Source organism: Cupressus sempervirens, chromosome 2 (genome assembly GCF_028749045.1).
Source record: "Cupressus sempervirens isolate cs-2001-9-10 chromosome 2, ASM2874904v1, whole genome shotgun sequence".
In the NCBI taxonomy this organism is placed as follows: Eukaryota; Viridiplantae; Streptophyta; class Pinopsida; order Cupressales; family Cupressaceae; genus Cupressus; species Cupressus sempervirens.
Window position 1 is genome coordinate 589,372,566 of NC_143119.1, and position 17,090 is coordinate 589,389,655.

Below are 17,090 nucleotides of genomic sequence, written 5' to 3' on the forward strand. Positions count from 1 at the left end.
ATTACCAAGCCCAAGAAGCAGCCTACTGCAGTATTTACTCGGAGGACAAGAAAAGGTATTCAGGAACCTGTATTGGTCAAGCCTGCACCTACATTCGAGCAAAGGCTCAAATCATTGGAAGAAGGAGCTGGCATCACAAATTTCAAGGCATTGAAATTTGAGACAAGGACTGATGCAGAGAAAATGCAGATTGAGGAACTGGTACTTAACAAAATGGGAAAATGGAAATACTCCCCAGACCAGATTGCTCCTCATATCTCTAAAGAACTACTGGAGAGAGTACAGTCAAGATGGTAAAAGATATATATGAAAAATCCCTGAAGAATCTTCAGCCTAGTCTCACTGGAGCAGAGGTAAAATTTGAATTGAAAACCTATGAAGGTAAAATGATGATCAGATTCCACACTTGTTTGATTTTGATCAAAGATATAGAGCATGTTGTAAATGATGCTACAAGCATGTGGAAAAACATCTATCATCTACATAAGCCTAGTGTAGACTCAGTAGAAATAAAGGATGATGACAGCAGCAACAGCAATGATGAATCAGATAGCGCTCCATCCATCACAGTTACACCAGGAGAGTTGCATGCAATGATGGAAGAGAAAGAGGAAGAAGACAAAGAGGAAGAAGCTGAAGAGGAAGGTAAGGAGGATGATCCGGTAAAAATTGCAGCAGCAGTTATTGCATCCCTTCCTCACTCCCCAGCTAAACCTGTGACATCATCAAGGTTGGAGTCAGCTTCAGCAGGTTCATCTACACCAGATTTACCATCTACACCTGCCATATCTCAGCTCCAGGTATCATCAGTGGAAGTGACTACCACTTCATCTATCGAGCTGCACCCCTCTTCATCTACCGAGTTGGCCTCCTCGACTCCATCATCATCAGTTGGTATTGTTGTGAGTTCTCCAATTTTGACTACTCAAATTTGTTCTACAATTTTGTTGCCATCTACTTCAGGCACAGTGAGCTTAGATACTATATTATCGAGTGTATCACCATTTTTGGCCAGTACTCAAATTTTTGACCCTGTACATACTCCTATTAGCACTCAACCCTCAAGCATCCCAGTTTTTACTGCTAGTCCTTCTGTCTCTACTGTTGTGTCTATTCCAAAGGTCAAACCAGTCATCTCAGAAGTCAAACAAAAGCAACCATTAAGACTTATGATCACTGGAAAGGAAATTCCTGAAGACATTGACTTGGACACAGAGATAGTAATTCCAAAGATTGACTTTGATAATGCTACCATTGAAGAAATGAGGTATGCTAGTCAACTTATTGAGAAAAAGGCTACTCAGATGTAGTTAAGATCGGAAAGGGATAAGGAATACAGGATAATTGAGGATGCTCGAAACATAATTACTGAGGCTATAGGTGTTGATGTTGATACTTCTCAACACATTTTGATTCAATTGGAAGAGGCAGTTAATAAATTCAATGAAGATGCCTCCGGACAAGAAAAGCTGATTGAGCGTGCAGCAAAGAAATTTGATAATAAGGTGTTGGGGCACATTGCCCAGAACATTGCAATAAATTAGGTTGCATTAACCTTAGTTTTGGTAGATATGGAAAATTCTTTTAATAATGTAACATCTCTTTTTGCTAAGCTTTGTGATGTTACCGAGTACACTAAGGGAATAAGAGAGAAACTAAATAAAATTGATGAGGATCTGAAGGTGAGCGCACAGAACTTGAAGCTTGACCCCAGTTCAAGCTCATCTCATCACCTCAGGATCAAATTTTTGTCAGAGAAGCAGGCAGAGTTGTTGAGAGAAGAGGCAAGGATCCGATCTACATTGATAGATATCCAAAACATGATCCTTCCCATCATGGATTCAATGCAGAAGCACATTGCACATTCAAAGACATTAATCCATGATAATAACCTCTCCATTGCAAACCATGTGATTGAACTTTCGGCTGAAGTTCAAGTAGCTCTTTCCACCTGCAAAATTTTGCAAGAGAATTGGGATAAGACTCTCCAGCTTATTCTTCAGGTACATTCAGAGTTCATCTCTCATTTTGGTGTTTCTATATAAGTATATATATTCTTTTATTCTTTGGCATTATTATAAAAAAGGGGGAGATTATTGTTGGATATGTATACTATGGGTGAATAAGTGTTTTTGGAGAAATTGTACAAAGGAAGAGATATACAGCTCATGTAAATACTGTATGTACATTCTATGGGGGAGTTGTATATAACGAAGCTATGTATATTTAGAATCAGTCATCAGCATGTCAGATAAATTTTGTCTCATAAGTGTTTTTGTCACTAATGCCAAAGGGGGAGATTGTTGGCATTATGATAAATTTTTGTCATTAGTTACAACACTTATTGGATTCTGAATGCTTACCGAGCTCTCACCGGACATTCCTTTGTAAGCCAAGCTTTACCTAGTTCTCAGTGTTTACCGAGTGATCGAGGTGAACAAAGCAGTCAGTGTTTACCGAGTGATCAAGGTGAACAAAGCAGCCAGTGTTTACCGAGTGTTCGAGGTAAAGAAAGGAATTAGTTTTGATCGAGTAAAGATGTACTTAGTATTGACCGAGAACTTCATGATAACCGAGCTCCTGAGGTTATCAAGGAAATTAATTTTATCGAGCTTAGACGGTTATCAAGGAAACTAACTATCACCAAGTCACAAGGTTCTATCGAGTGTTTCCTTTGATCACTGAGCTACAGTTCAGATAGAAGTGTTCACCGAGTGACATCTCTTCTACTGAGTCTCCAGTGGTTATCGAGTTCAGAACTACTCGAAGTGTTTAGTATGGACCATGCCTTCACTTCTACCGAGTGCATGACAATGCCGAGTAACGCAGTGGACGCCGAGTATCAGAAGGACACCAAGTCAGTTCAGTGAACCTGAGTTTTTACCTTGGGCCGACTTTGTATAGAGATTTGCACTTGTTGTTTTGGCTGACCTTGCATGTATTGTTTATTTGGATGGTATATATATGCAATGTATTGTATCATTCAAATGAAACGGTAATGGTAATGGTAATGGTAATGAATGAAAATGCAAAAGTGTGAAAGAAATACATGCATGCGAAAGTATGTGTGCTGAGTTGTGAAGGTATTCAGCAAGGTCAAGTTTTGGAGCAGAAAAGTTTTATCTATCACATCAAGGTGAATCAGAGCATAGTGGATCTTATCAGCAATCAGTTGTAATCAGATCCACTATTTCATTCTAATAGGTGAATTAGTTTTTGTAAATCCTTTAACAAGGTAGACTTAACAGTCTTTTGTAAATCTCCTAACAGAGTGCATACTTTATTGTATGTTTGTAAATCCTCTAACAAGGTGGATCTAGCAATCCTTTGTGCTCCTAATAGGGCAGATCACTAGAAGTGGTCATTGTAAGCCTTAACCGGCCAACTTCATACTGCAGTAATGAAGCTTTGTGGGTTTCATCCCCACCCCAATTTTACTTTCTATTTGGAAGGTTTTTGGGTCACCAAATCTGTGTGTTCAAGTGTTGCAAATGATTTTGTTTCATGCTTACAGTAGGTTACTTGGATGAATGGTGAATATATCAGTATGCAGTTTTATTGTTTGAAATTTTAAAAGTTACTGATTCACCCCTCCCCTCTCAGTAACTTGTCATATCTTGAATATTTCCAACAGAAGCTAGAGTTGTTGAGTTTCCAAGTTGTTGAAGTGGTTGGTAGGATGTGAAGGTGAAGGCATCAAGAGAGAGGAAGAATAGAGTGCAGAGACTCTACTTCAATAGGTGACCATAGAGGAAATTGCACTAGTATATCAAGCATGGAGACTCAATGAGACAAAGCTTGAAAGGAGGACAAGATATTAGAGCTGCAGAGATTGAAAGCCAAGAAATTTTTGAGAGCTAAACTGAGATTTGAAATCTGCAAGTTAAGTTGTGAGTTGTATCTGGTCAAAAGCCCTTGTTGTTACTCTTTAACAATTGTATCAATTGGGGTAAAAATCCTATGGACTTAGGTTGGTTTAACATCCATTTATAAAACCTTTAATAGGGTGGCATTCTAAGTGAATGTTCTAAAGTCCTTTGACCAGGCACACTTCTAATAGGGTGGTTGAAATCCTTTAACCAGGTCACATTTAACAGTGTGTTGTAGCCTTTAACAGGGAAGGCCTTTCATAGGGCATCACTTTAGAAGAGTGAGAATTGAGTAGCATGTTACTGGTGGTTTTTCCCAAATTGAGTTTTCACATAAATCATTGTTTTATGTGTTGATCCTTCGTGTGTTATTCTTGCGTGTTGATTTTACAATAACTTGCTAAGTAGGAAAGTTTAAGCTTGGATGCATGATTAGTTAAATGGGATGACTTTACTTAGTGAAAAAGTTTTATTAGGACATTTGGACCTTGAATAACTAATTCACCCTCCCTCCCAATTATTCTAAAACATTTCTAACAATTGGTATCAGAGCCATCTGCTGATTTAGTTTAAAGGTACTAGAAGTAGGAAGATCAAAATGTCCAAGAGAGAAGTTCTCAAGCTCAATAGAGATAACTTAACTGCATGGAAAAGGTTAATGAAGATACACCTTGGATCAATAAGTGGCCATGCACAAACCTCAATTAAAGTGGAATATTTTGATCCAACTGTACCCACTACAAAAGATATGAAGAAAAAGAAGGAACACAATCAGGCAATGCTAGAGATTGCCTCTGCCCTCAACTATGCTAAATTTGATGACATCAAGGGATGTGACTCTACATTGAAGATGTGGAAATCAATGATTGATATTTATGGAGGAGATCAAAATGTTTAAAGAGCAAGAGAAAGCCTCAGAGGAAAGTTTGATGACATGAAAATGGAGGAAGGTGAGAACGCTACTCAATATGCATCTAGAATGAAAGAAGTAGTAAGTGCAATAAGAAGTTTGGGTGGTCATTTAGATGATGACACCATTAATAGAAAATTCTTAAGAACCTTGCTCTCCATCTATGCTATTAGAGTTTCAGCCATAGAAGAATAAAGATGTGTACCAGGAAATTAGCTGACACTTGAAGGTAAAGTGGGAAGACTCACTGCATTTGAGTTGTCTAACTTTGATAACTACAAACCTAAGAATCTTGAATCTACTTTCAAGGAAAAGCTATCAATGAAAGATACTGAGGAGGTGAAACCAAAGAAGAAGAAGAAAAAGGTAAAGTATACATCCAGTGACAGTAGCACAGATGAAGAAGATGTGGAACAATTGGAAATATTGCTGGCTGGAAGATTTCATAGAGGAAAAGGTAAATTCAAAGTAAGCTACCTATCATATGTTTTAATTGTAATGAAGTAGGCCATATTGCTACAAGATGCACATAGAAAAAGAACTACAGAGAAGGCAACAAGAACAAGAACAAAAGAGAAGATGGTAGCAAAGATTACAAAGACAAAGGCAAAAAATATTACATTGTTGAAGAAGAAGATTTTGATGAAAATGATGATGAGGTAGTCTATGTAGCCATGAAGGATGAGTCAGATCAAGATAAAGCAATAGCATTGGTAACCTATGTGAACAAGAATGACAAATGGATCATAGATAGTGGATGCTCACATCACATGATAGGAGACAAAAGTAAGTTTGTTACCTTTACTCAATATGATGAAAATAGTGTTAGATTTGGAAATGATGCTCCATGTCTAATCAAAGGAAAATGTTCTATTAAACTTACAGAGAAAATTTCATGTGATAATGAATACTATGTTGAAGGATTAAATTACAATATACTGAGTGTGTTATAGTTAGGCAATATAGGATGTAAAGTAGAATTTGGAAACAAAACTGCCAAAATCTATGATACTGATGGAAATCTGATAGGAAAAGGAGAACAAACTAGGAGTAATCTATTAGATGCATCCTGTCTTGTTGTTAGATTTGATGATGTGTGGCTATGGCATAAAAGGCTATGTCATGTGAACTTTGATAATCTGATTAGCATCTGTATAATAAAGAAAGTCAAAGGTTTGCATAAACTAATAAAGCCTAAAAATACAATGTGCAAGTAGTGTCAACTAGGGAAGATGACCATGTCAAGTTTCAAAAGAAAAACCTACACTTCTAGAGAAGTACTAGAGTTAATGCATACTGATTTGTGCAGCTCAATAGAAGTGCAAAGCTACAAAGAAGAAATATATATAATGTTGTTTGTGGATGACTACTCTAAGATGATGACTACCATGTTCTTAAAGAAAAAATATAATGCATTTCAAATTTTTAAGTGGTATGTTGCTAGGGTTGAAAAGGAAATAGGGAAGAGTTTGAAGTGCCTAAGATCAGACAGAGGAAGAAAGTTCACATCAAAAGATATTGAGACATTTTGCAATGACAAAGGAATCAAGAGGCAAACATTACACCAAGAATGACCCCATAGAATGGCATTGTAGAAAGAAGGAATAGATTAGTGATAGACAATGCTAAAACATTAATGATGGAGAAAATTGTTGCTCTAAAGTATTGGAGAAGAGTTGTAAGTACAGTTGTTTACACCCTGAATCGAGTACAAGTCAAGAAAGGTACAAATGCAACACCTTTTGAATTATGGTATGGTCACTCACCCAATGTAAAATATTTCAAAGTGTTTGGTTGTAAATGCTATATTCCTAAAGATTCTATAAATGGAAAGTTTGATGAAAAGAGTGATGAAGGCATATTCCTTGGATACTCCACTTGAAGCAAAACATATAAGTGTTTGAATACTAACACTAATAGGAATGTGGAGAGTGCAAATGTAAATTTGATGAGCATGCAAAAGTTCAAAATGATGAATCCAAGAAACTAGAGTGTAGATGCTTTGTATACTTCTATGAAGGAATGTCTAATGAAGAAGATGCTACCAATCAAGTTGGGAATTAGCAATAAGTTTCAGTATCAGTTGAGTCACAACTAGTAAATACCAAGCTACATTCAGAAGCTAAGTTGAAGAATGAAGATGATGCATATTCTAATTCTAGAATCAGTACACATGGAAGAGATGATGAAATACCTAAAAGAAGTGTGCATAGTGACTCTAAAGCTAAAAGACCAAACTTGGAAATGAGGACAGAACAAGGATTATCCAAGTATGTGAGAAGACATCACCCTGCAGAACAAATCATTCGAGAAAAGGAAGCTAGACTAATGAAATGAAATAGAGTAAGGAATGAATCATGTTCGCTAAGCAAGATTGAGCCCAAAATTGTGAAAGATGCACTACAAGATGATAATTGGCATAAAGCTATGGAATAAGAGATAGATCAGATAGAGAAAAACAAAACCTGGATCTTAGTTCCAAGACCAACTGATAAAAATGTGATTGGTACGAAATGGGTATTTAGGATAAGCTAGATGAGAATGGTGAGATCACAAGAAATAAAACCAGACTAGTTTGCAAAGGTTATGCACAAGAAGAAGAACTGGACTATGGGGAAACATTTTCCCTTGTTGTAAGGATGGAAGGAGTAAGAACACTACTTGCATATTCTGCCTACAAAGGTTTTAAAGTCTACCAAATGGATATAGAGTCTTCCTTTCTGAATGGTATAATGGAAGACGAAGTCTACATAGAACAACTAGAGGGATTTGTTGGTGACAACAAAAAAGATATGGTTTGCAAACTACACAAAGCACTCTATGGTTTGAAGCAAGCACCTAGAGCATGGTATGAAAGACTTCACAAATATCTTATAAAAATAGGATTTGAGAGAACAGATGACAACAACAACCTGTATATCAAGATAGAAAAAGGTAAACACATTTTGATATCTAAAATCTTTGTTGATGATATAATATTTGGAGGCAAAGATGCCCTATGCAAAGATTTTGTTGATCAAATAAAATATGAGTTTGAGATGTCAATGTTTGGAGAAATAAAATTCTTTTTTGGATTGCAAGTACATCAACTAAAACATGGCATATTTGTGACCCAATCAAAATATATCAAGGAGATACTTAAGACATTTGGCATAGAATATTCAAAACTAGTCTATACACCAATTGTAATAGGACATAAGTTATCCAAGAATGATGAATCAACTAAAGTAAATCAGACCATGTATAGATTAATGATTGGAAAATTACAGTATGCTGTGCATAGTAGACCAGACATTGCATTAGCTATTGGAATAGTGGCAAGATTTTCTGCAAACCCAAGAGAAAATCATCTTATGTAAGTAAAAAGAATATTCAGGTACCTAAAGGGACTGATGACTTTGGATTATATTACAAGATGACTAAATTTTTTGAATTGAAAGCCTACACTAATGCAGATCAGGGAGGCAATATTAATGATAGAAATAGCACTAGTGGAGGAGCACTTTTCTTAGGTAAAAGATTAGTTACTTAGACTAGCAAAAAATAAAATTGTACCTCACAAACCATAGTAGAAGCTAAGTATGTTGTTGCTACTATCAATTGCACCAATATTGTATGGATCAAGCACCTATTGCAAGGTATGAAAGAAGAGGTAGTTGAACCTATGATACTCTATTGTGATAACACAAGTGCCATCAACATATCAAAGAATCTTGTGATGCATGTGAAAATAAAGTACATTGCAATTAGGTATCACTTTGTAAGAGAATTGGTGGAAGCTAAGCAAGAAAAGATGGAATATGTTACTTCAAAGGATCAAATTGCTAACATCTTCACGAAAACATTACCTAAAGATGCATTTGAGTATCTTAGAGGTAAGCTAGGGGTAATACCCCTATCCAAGGAGATTTAAGCAACAACAAGATTTACCTACATCAAATATGTTGATTGTTGACATGTTATAAATTGATGCAAAGGATACTTAGTTTAGGTTTTTGACTAAAGTAATCAAAGTACTGAAATTCCAAACAAGTCATAAGTAAGGTGATAGAGGGAGAAATTGGAGTTTTTTGAAAATGCAACACTTGCATGGCAAGAAGCTAAAATAATATGTCTTTGGCATTGTTGTCAAAGAGGGTGAAATAATAGAAATTGATCAAATCTATAGAATCAAAAGGAAAAAGGGAGAAGTAGCTAAATTGATCAAAATAAAGAGATGATACCAGAAAAGCAGAAACTAATCAATGCATGTAGAGGGAGAAATAGTAGTTAAAAGGTAGAGCAAAATTGATCAAAGTGGTAAGCTATAGAAAAGATGGAGTCATACTAAAAACTGATCAGACATGTAAAGGGAGAAATGTGTAAAAGATAATAACAATTTAGAGGGAGAGAATGTGTAAAATATAATAGTAGCTCAGAGGGAGAGAAATAGTGTAGACAAGAATCAATCACAGAGAGAAAAATAAAAATGAGGAGAAAAAAGTGCATCAACAAAAGGATATATTCCTCATACTTTGAAACAGGGAGTTACTTACATAATTCAAAGGGAGTCACAAGCTAGTTTATGTTGTTGATAGAATGAATAGTTTTGGATAAAGTTTTCTTTTTGGCATTTGATTTACTATTTTAACCTAGTTAGCATTTTGATAATTTGGTTGATTATTTTGGTTTGCCATCAATGCCAAAGAGGGAGATTGTTGGAATTTGATTGAAAAGATCACTATTGAAGAAGAGAGATTGTTTGCAAAGAGGAAGATTGTTGATAAAGAATGTTTTCAATCATTGTTTTTTCACTGATGTCAAACCTACTATTTGTTGGAATAATAATTTCTTATAAGATCCAAGTACTATCACTTAGTTGATTGATGAAGAGGATTTAATCAATAAGATGTAACAAAAGCACCTAAGGGAAAGGTTGAGGGGTAAGTGCAAGAAGTTGGGTCTCACTTTTGGGCAAAAAGTGGAAGTGTTTTGCCTATTTTTGAAATTTCTTGTCAATTGATGTCAAAATTTGAGGCATTTAGAAATTGAATATAAAAAAACTTTAGAAACAAAATTTTTTGTGTTCAGAATCTAGTTTTTGAATATGTAATTTATTTGTATACCCATATGATATATTTTATTTTTGGTATGAATTTTTTAGAACCACTTTTTCAAAATGCCTGTTTTAGGACCATACCACACTCATGTATGGACACCATAATTTGACACAAATAAATGAATTTTCATAAATCCTTTTAAAGGAGTTACCTAATATATATAAGATTGATCACAACATTTTTCCTTAATTTTTAATTGAATTTTTTTAAATTAATTATTAATTGACTATAAAGGTGAACTTTAAAACCTCTCGTGTACAGACACCATAATTTGATCAAAATTTAACTTTTTTCAAAAATTCTTTTTCTTTAATCTCAAAAGAATTGTATGTAGATTGATGACATATAAATTAATTTAAGAAAAATTATAAAATAAAAAAGTTATTAAAGTTTTAGTGAACTTCACTATTTTACATTTAGGTATCACCTTTCATTAAAAAATAATGCAAAAATAGTAAATAAAACCATAACACTATAAAATTTATATTTTTGGAATCAGGACAGTGAGAGCTCTAATGAGTTTTTGTTTCATAAAAAAATTTGATCGGGAAGGCCCTCTAAAAATTATTGCAAGGTGTAAATTTGTTAGTTCAATGCCTTAGCCAAATCTTGAGAGGTCAAGGCATAGGCTTGGTCTCACCAAGCCTATCTTGAACCAAAATCTGAGGTAGGAGAAAAAAATCCCACCCAATGTGCTAAGAAATGGGTACCTATTATTTAAATTCAAAAAATGGGTACCCGTTTTGAAAAAGTCAAATCGGCATACAAAATCCCCCCCCCCCCCCCCCCCCCCAAAAAAAAAAATTTAAATTTTTAGAAATGGTTACCCATTTTTTAAAAGTTAAAAAATAGGTACCCATTTCTAAATTTTTATTTTTTTTATTTTTTTTATGTTTTCAAAAATGGGTGCCCATTTTTTAAATTTTGGATTGGGCGTCCGAGCCTAAAATGGGTACCTATTTTTAAAAAATAGGTACCCATTTCTAAAAGAGTACAATCTCAATCTATGGACTTGCATGGAATTGAGACCCAACTCCTACTTCTACCCTAAGTTATGGTTTTGTAATGAAGTACAAGGATCAGTTAAGACAATGGTAAAATGTTGCATTGATAACATACTTGAAGATACAGAGTTTGGCCACACTTAGAAACTCTAGAAGAATAAGTTGTAACAAAGTTGTTTGCAAAGCTTGACTAAGATCATTAGTGAGTGTCGAGCAAGATAGTTCATGCTGAGAAGATTTTCAGTAAGTGTCGAGCAAATGAAAAAAAATCTAGCGTGTGTCGAGTAAAATAGAAGGAGTTGATCAAGTTCAAGTGCCAAGCAAGTAATAGGTGTTGAGCATCAGTAAAAACTTAGTTGATGCTGAGTGAATCCACAATAGGTATCAAGCATCAGTAAAATGAAGTTCGTGCCAAGTAACATAGTATGTGTGGAGCACTAGAATTTCAATACTGTCAAGCTACTGCATTATTTGAAATGTCAAAATTCACTAGATCTAAGCTGACAAGTTTGTTACCTTGAATTTTGTGAACCAGATGGAGGATAAGGATGATGAGTTGGTGGCATAGAATTTTAGGTAAACCATTTTTTGGAAAATTTAGGAGTATTCTTCATGATGTTTCTATAAGAAACAAGATATGGGGTAGATTCATTGAATCTTATCTAATCCATTCAAATTGAAATTAAAAGTGGAAAGATTAAAGCTAGAAAAGCATTCCAGACTTCTATTTAAGGATTTATAGGTCAAGAAGCTAGAGTTGCTAAGTTTCCAAATTGTTGAAGTGGTTGGTAGGATGTCAATGTGAAGGCATCAAGAGAGAGGAAGAACAGGGTACAGAGACTCTCCTTTGATAGGTGACCATAGAGGAGATTGCATTGGTATATCGAGCATGGAGACTTAAGGAGACAAAGCTTGAAAGGAGGACAAGCTGTCAGAGCTACAAAGATTGAAAGCCAGGAAAAATTTGTGCGCTGAACTAAGATTTGAAATTTGTAAATTAAGTTGTGAGTTGTATCAGGTCAAAAGACCTTGTTGTTACTCTCTAACAATTGTATCAATTATGGTAAAAATCCTATGCACTTAGGTTGGTTTAACAACCATTTCTAAATCCTTTAATAGGGCGGCATTCTAAGTGAATGTTCTAAAGTCCTCTAACTAGGCCCACTTCTAATAGAGTGGTTTAAATCCTTTAACCATGTCACATTTAACAATGTGTTGTAGCCTCTAACAGGGCATCACTTCAAAAGAGTGAGAATTGAGTAGTATGTTACTAGTGGGTTTTCCCAAATTGGGTTTCCACGTAAATTACTATGTTATGTGTTGATCCTTCATGTGTTATTCTTGCATGTTGATTTTACAGTAACTTGCTAAGTAGGAAAGTTTAAGCTTGGATGCATGATTAGTTAAATGGGCTCACTTTACTTGGTGAAAAAGTTTTATTAGGACATTTAGACCTTGAATAACTAATTCACCTACACCCCGCCCCCCCCAGTTACTCTAAAACATTTCTAACATTGAGATCAAAATTTTTTTTGGTGTAGTAGAGCAAAATAGTGAAGTAATTATATTTGATAAAGAGTGCAAGTGTAAAGTTGATCATTTGGTATTGTTTTGAAAGGAATAATATTAAGGCAAGTAGAAAAATGAGTTTAGTGGTCTTTCCCTTTAATCTATTTGGACAATGGGTCCTTCTATCTTCCACAACTCCTAACAAGGTTAGAACAACTCTTAATAAGGTTGGAAACTCCTTTTAGGGATTCAAAGTCTCCTAAGAGGGACTAATATGTACTGAATGTATTTAATTGACTCCTAATAGTGTCCATCCTTTTGTGAGGAACATATATATTACTACATGTTTTTCTGGGTACCATCACCATTGGGGTTTCCATCTTATCAAGGGTTTCCCTAGTTAAAAAATTTGGTGTTATTGTGTATGGTTATCTTCTTGTAATTTATTACACTTGTTGATTACATGTTTCAAATTTAGTAAGATTAATAAAAGTATTTTTAATTAGATAATTGATTCCCTCCCCCTCTTACCTATCTTCATTGACTTTACTTTCTAACAACCTCCCTCTAGTTTTCTTTTAGTGACCCCAAATATGCATTTCTTGGGGTTTAGCAAGCTACCAAATCATCAATATCTCTGACAAATCTTGGCAAGGTGGGTGGGGTGATCATTCCTGCCCCTATAAAAGATTGTTAAATCATCCATGTAGATGATTATGAATTTATTAACTTATTCCTTGAAGGTTTTATCCATCACTTTCTAGAACATGCCCCCTTTTTGACCAGTTTAAAGGGAAATTGCCTATAAAGTAACGTTCCCCACTTGGTGGTAAAAAAATTGTGAGCCAATCTTCATACTCAACCATGATCTAATTGTAACTTGAATATACATCCAAGAAGGACATCATTTGTGCACCATTAACAATCTATAGGACCTTGTCCAACGAAGGAAAAGGATGGTTTTCTTTCATTGATGCCTTGTTTAGGTACTAAAAATCCACACATAAACTGATTTATCCACTCTTCTTTCTATCAAAATATTTAGAATAAATGGGGGGTGGGGGGGGTGGGTTGAATTAGTTATCCAAGGTCCAAATGTACCAATTGAACAAACATACACTTAAACTACTTTAGATCTTAAAATCCATTAGCTCATCCTTTATAGTAAACTTCCAGTAACATAAACTAGCAGTCCACTGCTCTAAATATGACATACTTGCAAAATGTAAAACATTAATAGTAACTCATCACAAATAATATCCTCACAAGTTTGACACTAGGATTTAACATGAAAACCCAATTTGTGAAAAAATTGCGATAACATGTCACCAAAATTTTCACTCTTGTGAAGTGAGCTTTGCTAGGAGCCAACCTTGCTAAAAGTTACAAAATACACTGTCAAATATGATCTAGTAGCCTTTTTAGAGGACTTTAGAATATTCTATTAGAATGCCACCTTGATTAAAGGATTTACATATGACTATTAGGTCAACCTTGATTAATCAATTTCAATACCGATATAATGGTTGGAAAGTAACATTAGGTTTTGACCTAACATTACCTTTAGCAAAATGGATTGGGATGGTCAGAAGAAGTAGGAGTAGATGGCTACAAAGATTAACAAAGCCTATGAAGCAGCAAAAATGGTGTAGGAGCTCGAGAGAAAGATAGAGGATTAACTTTGGTTTTTCCTTTCCTATATTTTGGACTATTAGACTGTTGTAGGTGTTTCGTTAGTTGGCTTTTAGTCTGTCTGTTGTATTGGCCCTTTGGTTGGTCTTCATTTTTTGGCTAGGTTTAAAATGCTTATTATTAGCCTTTTGATATGTTTTAACTCTTAGCTTTTAGGATACTTGTAAAACCTTTTTTTTTAAATAAAAAACATTAGGTTTTGACCTGACAAATATAACTCACTTTGAATATATAGATCATAGTTTGTCCCACATATTGATCCACTAAATGGCTTTCATTATTATTTCTATCACTAATCACTTAACAACCATTCAAGCAATCACTCTTCTCAACTTCCTACTTAAGTTCACCAATCAATAGCATCAACAATCGCTCCAACATTATTTAGGTCTTCACTAGCTCTTCTAACCTCAATGACTTCTAAATTTATCCATTACATCTACTTAAATAGGAAATTTTGATCTTTTTCACTTAAACACCATCATAGATCATAGATCTTAGGGTTAGGTTAGATTCATCAAATCCTTCCAATATTACATCTCCTCTTTTCTCTTCTAAAAACTTCTCAAAAATTCTTCTTGAATCCTTGCATGGAAACATACAAACATAGTTTCTCTTGATTTAAATGTTCTAGGTCATCCATCCTTATCTTCCACATGCTTTATATATTCCAAGAAATCAACTTTGTTGTCTAGAAATTAAAATTTTGTGAGGAACTTATATATTAGTACATATTTTTGTGGGTACCATCCCCATTGGGGTTTCCCTCTTATCAAGGGTTTCCCTAGTTAAAAAATTTGGTGTTATTGTGTATGGTTATCTTTTTGTAATTTATTACACTTGTTGATTACATGTTTCAAATTTAGTAAGGTTAATAAAAGTCTTTTTAATTAGACAATTGGTTCCCTCCCCCTCTTACCTATCTTCATTGACTTTACTTTCTAACAACCTCCCTCTAGTTTTCTTTTAGTGACCCCAAATATGCATTTCTCGAGGTTTAGCAAGCTACCAAATCATCAATATCTCTAATGAATCTTGGCAAGGTGGGTGGGGTGATCATGCCTACCCCTAGAAAAGATTATTAAATCATCCATGTAGATGATTATGAATTTATTAACTTATTCCTTGAAGGTTTTATCCATCACTTTCTAGAATGTGCCCCCTTTTTGATTAGTTTAAATTGAAATTTCCTATAGAGTAACGTTCCCCACTTGGTGGTAAAAAAATTGTGAGCCAATCTTCATACTCAATCATGATCTAATTGTATCTTGAATATACATCCAAGAAGGACATCGTTGTGCACCATTAAAAATCTATAGGACCTTGTCCAATGAAGGAAAAGGATGGTTTTCTTTCATTAATGCCTTGTTTAGGTACTAAAAATCCACACATAAACTAATTTATCCACTCTTCTTTGTATCAAAATATTTAGAATAAATGGGGCGGGGGAGGGTGAATTAGTTATTCAAGGTCTAAATGTACCAATTGAACAAACATACACTTAAACTACTTTTGATCTTAACATCCATTAGCTCATCCCTTATAGTAAACTTTCAGTAACATAAACTAGCAGCCCACTGCTCTAAATATGACATACTTGCAAAATGTAAAACATTAATAGTAACTCATCACAAATAATATCTTCACAAGTTTGACACTAGGATTTAACATGAAAACTCAATTTGTGAAAAAATTGCGATAACATGTCACCAAAATTTTCACTCTTGTGAAGTGAGCTTTGCTAGGAGCCAACCTTGTTAAAGGTTAAAAAATATGCTTTGAAATATGATCTAGTGGCCTTTTTAGAGGACTTTAGAATATTCCATTAGAATTCCACCTTGATTAAAGGATTTACATATGACTATTAGGTCAACCTTGATTAATCAATTTCAATACTGATATAATTGTTAGAAAGTAACATTAGGTTTTGACCTGACATTACCTTTAGCAACATGGATTGGGATGGTCAAAAGAAGTAGGAGTAGATGGCTATAGAGATTAACAAAGCCTATGAAGCAGCAAAAATGATGTAGGAGCTCAAGAGAAAGACAGAGGATTAACTATGGTTTTTCTTTTCCTATCTTTTGGACTATTAGACTGTTGTAGGTGTTTGGTTAGTTGGCTTTTAGTCTGTCTATTGTATTGGCCCTTTGGTTGGTCTTCATTTTTTGGCTAGGTTTTAAATGCTTATTATTAGCCTTTGATATGTTTTAACTCTTAGGTTTTAGGATACTTGTAAAACCTTCTTTTATTATAAAAACATTAGGTTTTGACCTGACAAATATAACTCACTTTGAATATATAGATCATAGTTTGTCCCACATATTGATCCACTGAATGGCCTTCATTATTATTTCTATCACTGATCACTTAACAACCATTCAAGCAATCACTCTTCTCAACTTCCTACTTAAGTTCACCAATCAATAGCATCAACAATTGCTCCAACATTATTTAGGTCTTCACTAGCTCTTCTAACCTCAATGACTTCTAAATTTATCCATTACATCTACTTAAATAGGAAATTCTAATCTTTTTCACTTAAACACCATCATAGATCATAGATCTTAGGGATAGGTTAGATTCATCAAATCCTTCCAATATTACATCTCCTCTTTTCTCTTCTAAAAACTTCTCAAAAATTCTTCTTGAATCCTTGCATGGAAACATATAGACATAGTTTCTCTTGATTTAAATTTTCTAGGTCATCCATCCTTATCTTCCACATGCTTTATATATTCCAAGAAATCAACTTTGTTGTCTAGAAATTACAATTTTCTCATAAACTATCAAAATGATGTCCCTCAACCAAGACTGTGTTTTGATATTTGATCATCATTGGGTTACTTGGTCACTACCAGCATTATGTTGGGCATATATAAAGAGACTCCATCAACACTACTTTTTCTTGAATTATATTGGGGCTTGATTAATACTAGCATCATTAAACATATATTGCAAGTTCCTTAATCTTCTTTTTTAATTCTTGGTCAAGCCTATGCATTTG